Here is a 9,403-nt window from a genome sequence, read left to right as displayed (position 1 = left end):
CCTGTTCCTAGTACTTTAGTGTCTGTGTCCTGCATGTAGGTAGTGTCCCAATGTCGCCCCCCCCCAATGACAGAGGCAAATGCAATGCTAGCATACATTTCAAGAGGACTAGACTACAAAAAACACAGATGTAACCTTGAGGTTTCACAAGACAATGGTGAGGCCTCACTAGGAGTACTGTGAGCAGTTTTGGGCTCCTACTTTAAGAAAGGATGAGCTAAGGATTGGAGAGGGTTCAAAGGAGGTTCATGAGAATAGTGCAGGGAATGAAAGGCATCGGGAGCCTGATTGTTGAGGGGTAATAACTGTTGCTGACCCTGGCGTTGTGGCTCCTTAGAGGTAAATCTAGATAGGTACTTCAGGTGGAGTGCCCCACAGCTTCACAATGAAATGTTAAAAATAACCCTGCCAACTATCTCACGAAGCAAAGGAGTTTTCAATGCCTTTGGGAATATTTATTCCTCCGATAAACTGATTATGCGTTCAGGGAAGCTGATCAAAGGCTAAATCATACACACGAGAGATTCTACAGATGTGGGAAATCCAGAGCACTACACACACAGAATGCTGTAGGAGTTCAGCGGATCAGATCAGACAGCGCCGTTTTGGGCTGAGAGCCTTGTTCAGGACTGTTTCGGGCCGTGACTTTTCATCGGGACCGTTTCGCGTGGTGACCCTTCGAAGGCCGAATAATTTCTGCTAGTTTGGTTCCGAAGTCGACGCCTTGGGGAAGTTGGCTCTCGTTAAGCGGAGCAATGCCAAGGTCATGACCTGCGACCCCGTAACAGAGCAGAACGGCGACGGAGGTGGCATGAGAGCATCGCACCGGAAGGCTGATCCCTCGCACGGTTCTGCTGGAGTGGGGGGCGTGCGCTGAATAAAACCACCCTCGGAGGCACACGGCACAGCGCACCAGTGGAGAACGGGCTGCGGTTCCGACGCCCTTGCGCTGGACACTTGCCGAGCACCGGCGCGCCTGTCGCTTGCACCCAGCATCCCAGGTAGAGAGGGCAACCTGCGTCCGCAGCCATGAACACCGCCGAGGCGAAGGACTACCTCTCCAAGCGGCAGATACCCCCGCTCTTCGAGGTGAGGGAACAGAAATAACCCGTAGCCATTCGCGTAGCTGAAGTTCGGTCTCGAACGTGTAAACCTGGTGAGGATGGGCTCCTGATCCAAAATTTCTGTCTGGTTTGTCTGTTGGGGGTAAAACAAAACCTTGCGAATGAGCGGGGCAATTCTTCCAGCTAACTAGTGCAATTTAATGGTGCGTCGGGACTTAGCAGTGTAATGGCGGGAAGAGAGTCCGGGAAATCGGAGTGGTGACTTTGTGGAATTCATCATCACAGACGGCCGTGGAGGTCAAGTCATGGAGTATATTTGAAGCGGAGGTTAATAAGTTCTTGATTAATAAGATGATCATTAAAGTTTTTGGGGAGAAGGCAGGAGAATGGGGTAATAAATCAGCCATTATCAAATGGTGGAGCAGACCCGATGGGCTGAATAGCCTAATATCTATTATGTCTTATGGTCTTATTCGGGGTTAATTCAGGGTTTGGATGCACGAGAGACTGCGGAATCCAAAACCAAAACGTTGACCATCCCTTTGGCTCCACAGACTCTTCTCAGCCCTTTGAGTTCTTCAGGCAGTTCGGTTGTTGGCTCTGGATTTGTGTGTGTGTGTGTGTTTGGTTGAGTGAGGTGGTTGGGGGTGATGGGGATAGGTGTTTAGTGCCCTTTCTCAGGGGCATACCATCCTAGCTTGAGTTGAATCCAGGAACTCCCCATCCAACAGCTTTACACCAGTGGGTCAAGAAGGCAGCCCACCATCACCTTCTGAAGGACAACTAGCCCTTGTCACCCGGATTTGTCGGTGACTCCTTCCTTCCCTGAATGGTTGTGGAAGGATTGGCTGGTTCTGTTTGGGTGTCAGGCTGGCTAGCAGTGAAAAAACATCGAACATTACAGCACAGTACATTTCCTTCAGCCCACAGTATGTGGCCAACTTTTTAACTTACTCTAAGATCAATCTAACCCATCCTTCCTACATATCCCTCCATTTTCCTCTCATCCATGTGCCTAAGAGTTTCTTAAATTCCCTAATATATCTGCCCTTGCCACCACCCCTGGCAGCATGTTCCACGCACCCACCACTCTGTGTAAAGAACTTACTGGCATCCCCAGTGTCCTTTTCTCCAATCATCCTAAAATTATGCCTTTCTTGTGCCATTTCTGTCCTGGGAGAAAAAATATTCTGGCTATCCACCCAATCGATGCATCTTATCTTCTTGTACAGCTCTGTCAAGTCAGCTCACATCGTCCTTCACTCCAAAGAGAAAAGCCCTAGTTCGCTCAACCTGTTTTCATAAGACATGTCCTTTAGTCCAGGCAGTATACTGGTAAATCTCCTCTGCCGTTATATGAACTGGTATTTATATACAAAGGTCTGTGTTTGCTGGGTATCACAATCTATTGTTGTCTTTAACTTTATCATGCACAATCACATTCTAATGCATGAAACAGATGGTCAAGGTAGGAAGCCTAGGGGCAAAACACCACCTCTGTCAAATGGTAAAATATCCATGACTATGCTTTGAAAAAGACCTAGTACCAATCCCTCAACCAACATCACTAAAATTAAAAATTAAGCTAAAATCATGCTGTCTGAAAATTGGCCAGATTTGGTCACTATATTACAACAGTGGCTAAAGTGCTATAGATCATGGAGTACAGAACAATAAAACCTTCCAGCCCAGGATGCTGTGCCAACCTTTTAACCTACTCTATGATCAATCTAACCCAGGGGTCCCCAACCTTTTTTATGCCATGAATCCCTACCATTAACTAAGGAGTCCATGGACCCCGGGTTGGGAACCTCGATAACCCTTCCCTCCTACACAGCCATTTGTTACTGTCTGATAGAAAAATACTATATTAACAGTTAAGAGCTTTGGACACTAATCTTGTGATAAGCCTTGTATCAATTTCCTTTCATGTACTGAAAGTGATCTTCAGCACAATTCCCAGTGCCTAATTATAAATGAACAGATTGAACTGCCATCTCCAGGTTGGCCCAGAGTAGACTCTATGTATTTTTCGTTATGCTTCACATCTTCATCTTCCCTGACATTTACTGTAAAAGGTTGTCTGATCCCACACTGAGCTCTATCATGTTTCTGCTTCCCAAGAATTATGATTATGTATCCTACTAGACATCTCTTTCTCAGTTCATTACAGTGAGTGATGTTAATACTAAGCAACACACGCAAGATGCTGGAGAAAATCCAGCCATTGCTGAGACTGGAAGATCTGTGGTATAAGGAAAGACTGAATTTGTTAGGACTTTATTTCTTGCAATGTAGAAGTTGGAGGGGAGATTTGATAGAGGTATTATGATACAGTAAATGCAGGCAGGCATTTTCCACTGAGGTTGAATGGGACTATAATTAGAGGTCATGGGTTAAGGGGAACATGAGGGGAAACATCTTCACTCAGAGAATTGAGAGAGTGTGGAACGAGCTGCCAGCGCAAGTGGTGCATGCAAGCTTGATTTCAATGTTTAAAGGAAGTTTGGATTGGAATATGGATGGCAGGGGTATGGAATGCTATGGTCCGGGGTGCAGGTCGATGGGATTAGACAGTCTAAGGGGCTTGGCATTGACCTATGGGCCAAAGGACCTGTTTCTTTGCTGTACTTTTCTATGACTATAACTCAGTATGTCCGGCTATGTCTGCAGAACATAAAACATCAAACATTACAGCACAGTCCAGACCCTTCAGCCTATAATGTTGTCCTGACTGTTTAACCTACTCGAAGATCAATCTACCCTTTCCCTCCTACATATCTTTTTCTCATCCATGTGCCTATCTAAGAGTCTCTAAAATATTCCTAATGTGTCTGCTTCTACCACCACCCTGGGCAACATGTTACGTGCACCCACCATTCTCTGTGTAAAAACAAAACTATCTCTGATATTTCTCAAAAAAGGTCCAAAACATTGACTGTTTATTCCCCTTCACTGATGCTGCCTGACCTACTGAATTCCTTCCTCCAGCATTTTGTGGGTGTTGCTCAAGATTTCCAGCACCTGCAGAAAACCTCTTGTGTCTTTGTCAGTACTGTGTAAGATATTTCTCTTTAATGTTTCTCCCAATTCGTTTGAGGTGGGAATATGTAAAAGTTTGCAAAGGGCCTTCGGAGTAATTTTAGGGGGATTCAGGAGTGGAGCAGTTTGTGAATGGGACCCTCAGGACTGTGTCAGTATTTGCAAGTGGTCTCCTGACTTGTTGACCACTGCTTGTGTTGTATGTGCAGCTTATGCAAAGATATGTTGATATATTCAGTGTGTGTCCAGAGGCACATTGTCAATATATTCAGCTTGCACCCAGGGCTGTGTTAATTTTTGCTGTTTATGCCCAGGGATACGTCAGCATACGCAGCGTAGTTATAGGGTGTGTGTGTGTGGATGGATAGAATCAAAGTTCAAAGTAAATTTATTATTAAAGTACCTATATGTCAGCATACACAACCCTGACATTCATTTTCTTGTGGGCATATTCAATATATCTATAGAACAATAGCCATTACAGAATCAATGTAAGACAGCACCTAGGTGTTTAACCATAGTGCAAAAGACAACAAACTCTGCAAATAAAAGAATAGAAATAATAATAATAAATAAATAAGCAATAAATATTGAGAGTGTGAAATGAAGAGTCCTTGAAAGTGAGTCCATTGGTTGTGGGAACATTTCAGTGATGGGGCAAGTGAAGTTGAATGAAGTTATCCCCTTTGGTTCAAGAGCCTGATGGTGGAGGGGTAGTAATTGTCCCTAAACCTGGTAGAGTGAATCCTGCTGCTCCTGTACTTTCTTCCTGTAAAACCCTCCCAACTGTTGAGCATATCTACATGAAATATTGCCATAGAAAAACAGCATCAATCATCAAAGATCACCACCCAGGCCGTGCTCTTTTCTCACTGCTGTCAATAGGTAGAAGGTACAAGTGCCTCAGGACTCATACCACCAGGTTCAAGAATAGTTACAACCACCAGACTCTTGAACAAAAGGGGATAACTACACTCATTTAAGAACTTTTTAATCTTGTTATTTCATGCTTGTTATTTACTGCTGTTTATTTATATATGCATTTGTGCAGTTTGTTGTTCATTGATCCTGCTGACAGTTACTGTTCTGTAGATTTGCTAAGTATGCCTGAAAAAAATAATCTCTGGGTTGTATGTGGTGACATGTATGTACTCTAATAATAAATTTTACTTTGACTTTGACTTGCTGATGGCAGCAGCGAGAAGAGAGCATATCCTGGGTGGTGGGTGTCCCTGATGATGGATGCTGCCTTCCTGCGACAATGTTTCATGTAGATGTTGGGAGGGCTTTACCCTACTTTTTGTATGACTTTCCACTCGAGGCTGTGATGAAGCCACTACACACCTATAGAGTCATACAGCCAAGTTGGTCCATGCCAGCTAACATTCCTAACTAAGCTAGTAGTATTTGCTGGGTTTTGTGACATACCAGAGTAATCTTGAAATGACCCAGATGGTGCTGAGTTTCTCAGGTATCCATCCAGGCAGGTAGAGGTTTCCAACAGTTCTGAAAAGAATCCACCACAAGACACAAATTTCCTCTTGATCCTAGTTTCCTAGACTGCTCTTCCAGCCCCAACAATTACTCCCATCTGATGGTATTTTCCCTTGCAACGTCTCTCATTTCCTTCTCTTTCCTTCCAACTGTCCTAGGACACAGCAGGACATCCTGGTGAAGCAGTGAATCACTTCTTCTTCTGGTCCAACCGCATTCAGTGGTTACGTTGTTTGGAGCAATCAGATGCAGATTGAATCATCACATTCTGAGACTTGAGTTTCAGTCTGCAGGTTTGACCCTGAGCTTGCTGTTGACCATGACTTTAAATTCACCTCTGACCTTTCTGGCTCTGGTCTCCTGTACTCTTACAACCAGGCCACATACAAGTTTCATGGACAGTCTCGTCCCCAGCTGTGAAAGGAGTAGGCTTGGGCATCGGTCTAGCAATCCCATGCCGTAATAACCCAGCAGCCAACAGCAGCTCCAAAAAAGACCTCATCCCTGGGAGAGGAAGTATTTTTGAAAATGCCTACACCTGGGGACAACAAGAAAGACCAGCCCAGGATAGAGGACACTGGCTGGCTACTGTCAGTGGCCCCACTAGGGTGATGGACTTGAGTAAGTACACACAGGTTTCAGGAATAACGCATCATCTTCTGTCTGAATACACTGCAGTCTTCTCAGCATGGAATAGAAGCTTAGGTAAGTTTAGATAACTCACTGTTTCTACCTGACCATATCAGAATGGCAACTTCTGCGGCTTATCTATCTGTGCAAGTTTCCCCCTCCCCCCCCCCCTCCATTAGTATAGTTTGGTAAAGGAGTATCAAACAAGATACTGGAGGAACTCAGTGTGTGAGACTCCATCCAAGGAGAGAGATGGATAGTTGACATTTTGGGTTGAGATCCTTCAGCTGGACTGAAAGATAGAGGGGTGATAGCGGCATAAAAAGGTGGAAGGCAAGGAGCAAGTGCCTGGAGTTCTGGGTCAGTGTTGAAGAACGAGACCCAAAAAGGTGCTGACACTGGAGAGGGTTCAGAGGAGATTCAGAAGGATGATTCTGGGAATGAAAGGGTTATCATATGAGGAATATTTGATAGCCCTGGGTATATACTTGCTGGAATTTAGAACAATGAGGGAGGATTTTATTGAAACTTTCGAATGTTGAAAGGCCTAAACAGAGTACATGTGGAAAGGATGTTTCCCACGGTGGGGGAGTCTAGGACAAGAGGGCACAGCCTCAGGATAGAGGAGTGCCCTTTCAATACAGAGATGCAGATAAATTAGCCAGAGGGTGATGAACTTGTGGAATTTATTATCACAGGCTGCTGTGGAGCTCAGGTCATTGTGTGTATTTAAGGCAGAGCTTCATTGTTTCTTGATTGGACATGGCATCAAAGCTTATGGAGAGAAGGCTGGGAGTGGGGCTGAAGAGGAGAGAAAAGTATCAGCCATGATTGAATGGTGGAGTAGACTCAATGGGCCTAATGGCCTAATTCTGCTCCTATGGCAAATGGTCTTGTAGTCTTATGGATGGGAGAAAGATGTGGAAAGCTGGAGAAGGACTGCACAACTCAAAGAATATCTCCACCATTCCGCTGAGACTAAGTGGCTTCAACATAAGGAGAGATTGGGAAAGGCCCAAACAGCTACATCTACAACCACTTCAATGCCCTCACCTGCCCACACTGCAGTGGGACCTGTGGCTCACAGATTGGCCTATTCAGTCATCTCCAGACCCACAAGTGACCAGATCAACCACAAGGTGAAGAATCATACTCAACTCTGAGTGATTGCTGATGATGGGGTTGGGGGAGTTCCAGGGTAGAAAGGGGCTTATTCTGTTGTTATTTTTTTGCTTGCTGCTTTCTGTTTTATTGAGCCTGGCTTGTTCTGGTGAGCATTGAGTGTGTGCTGTCTTAGTACCAGAATGTGTGGTGACCCTTGCAAGCTGCCTGCAGCACATCCTTAAATGTGTTGGTTGTTAATGGAATCGATGCGTTTCACTGTGTGCTTCAATGTCCATGTGAATAACAGCAATATTTCCAGTTAAGATGCTACTACAGAACACGTGCGACAGCTCACTGGTAGTTAAAAAGTTAAGAAATCTTGACTAAAATCATCACGAAAAATCCCTTTTCTGCGGTAAATTGTGTCAGGTTATCAGCGCAAACAGTGAAGGTGCGAGAGATGGCGAGGTGAGTTCAGGAAACGAGATGGTGTGTTGCAGAATCATTGCAGATGGAGTTCTGATGCCTGTACAACTGGCCCAAGTGTGAGAATGGATCACTCTGGGCACCAAATTGATTTGAAGAGCTTGAGAGCAGCTTCGGACTGGGTGGCGTAATCAGGTCCCAGAGTGAGCCGCTACGCAGTGTGGTCTAGGCCCTGACTTCTTCGCAGTAGCTAGGTCCTAGTGTGAGATACGGCCCACTGTTTAGACAATTTAAACAGCGACCCAGATTAGAGGCGAGAACTGATTTTTGCTCGCTCCCTGCAATGTTCAGTCCTCTCACCAGGGCGACGGAGCCTTTCGCTGTTCTCTTGTTGTGGTGAATTACATATACCTGTCTGGACACGCCCCCTGCTGACTGCTCCTGTGGCTCCTCCCACAGACCCCGGTATAAAGGCGATTGAGGCCTGAGCCCAGCCCTCATTCTCCAGGATGCAGTGTGGTGGTCAATTACTGCTTGTTCTTTCTTCCAGTCAATAAAAGCCAATATCTCGCCTTCACGTCTCAGAGAGAGTTATTGATGGTGCATCAATTTTATTGACTGGAAGTTTTAAAACATGGAAAGTATTTTACGTCTGGAAAAATTGGATTTGGACCCGCAAGCCTCTGAAGCAGCTCTTGCCTTTGAACTCTGGCTTGCATGCTTCCAATCATGGGTTAGTGCAACTGAACCCGCTGTTATGCACAGAATTCTCCTCTCGAGGGTCACCCCGAAAGTTTACTCACTTATCAGACCTATCAACCTACCAAGAGGCACTGGACACCCTCAAAAGACAGTACCTGCGGCTGGTGAACACCGTCTACGCAAGACATCGCTTAGCTACGCGACGACAGTGGCCTGGAAAGTCGAGCGCCGAGTTTCTCCGAGCCCTACAGATATTCATGCAAACTTGTGACTGCAAAACTCTCACGGCGGAACAGCATGCGGAGCTCCTCATACGAGACGCCTTTGTTACAGGGATCAGGTCAGTGTACATGCACTTGGCGATCGAGATGGCCGACACGCTGGAGGCTGCTCTGCACAATGCTGACGCTGTCCAGCCGCGCGATCCCCCGCCGGTTCCGTGGACACCTCAGACCCCGCCGCCGCCAGTTCCTGCGAGCGAATTCACCTACGCCGCTGCCAGTCGCGATTCCACGAACTCCCCAAACCCGACCACAGCTGCTGCCAGTCGCAAGCCCGTGTAGTGTTACTTATGCGGACTCGAAAAGCACCCCCGAAAACACTGCCCGGCCCGAGAAGCAACTTGCTTCAGCTGTGGGAAGAAGGGCCATTTCGCCAAGGTCTGTAAGTCTAAACCACGAGTGGGGTCGGGCAGCGCTGCGTGTGAGACATAGGGGCCGCCATCTTGCAAGCTCGGATGGGGGCGGACATCTTTGTCGGCGCCAACATGCCCCGCCCCATACCCACCAGTGCTTACCAGGCACCAAGACGGCAGTTCAACTCTGGCCTCCGTAACCCTCGACCAAAGCGCCCCACACCAGCTTGCAAGGTCAATGATGGACATCCTGGTGGAGGGGCACAGGACTAGCTGCCTGTTTGACACGGGCAGCACTGAGAGTTTT

Source organism: Hypanus sabinus, chromosome 11 (assembly GCF_030144855.1).
Source record: "Hypanus sabinus isolate sHypSab1 chromosome 11, sHypSab1.hap1, whole genome shotgun sequence".
In the NCBI taxonomy this organism is placed as follows: Eukaryota; Metazoa; Chordata; class Chondrichthyes; order Myliobatiformes; family Dasyatidae; genus Hypanus; species Hypanus sabinus.
Note: the sequence above shows the minus strand (reverse complement) of the source record.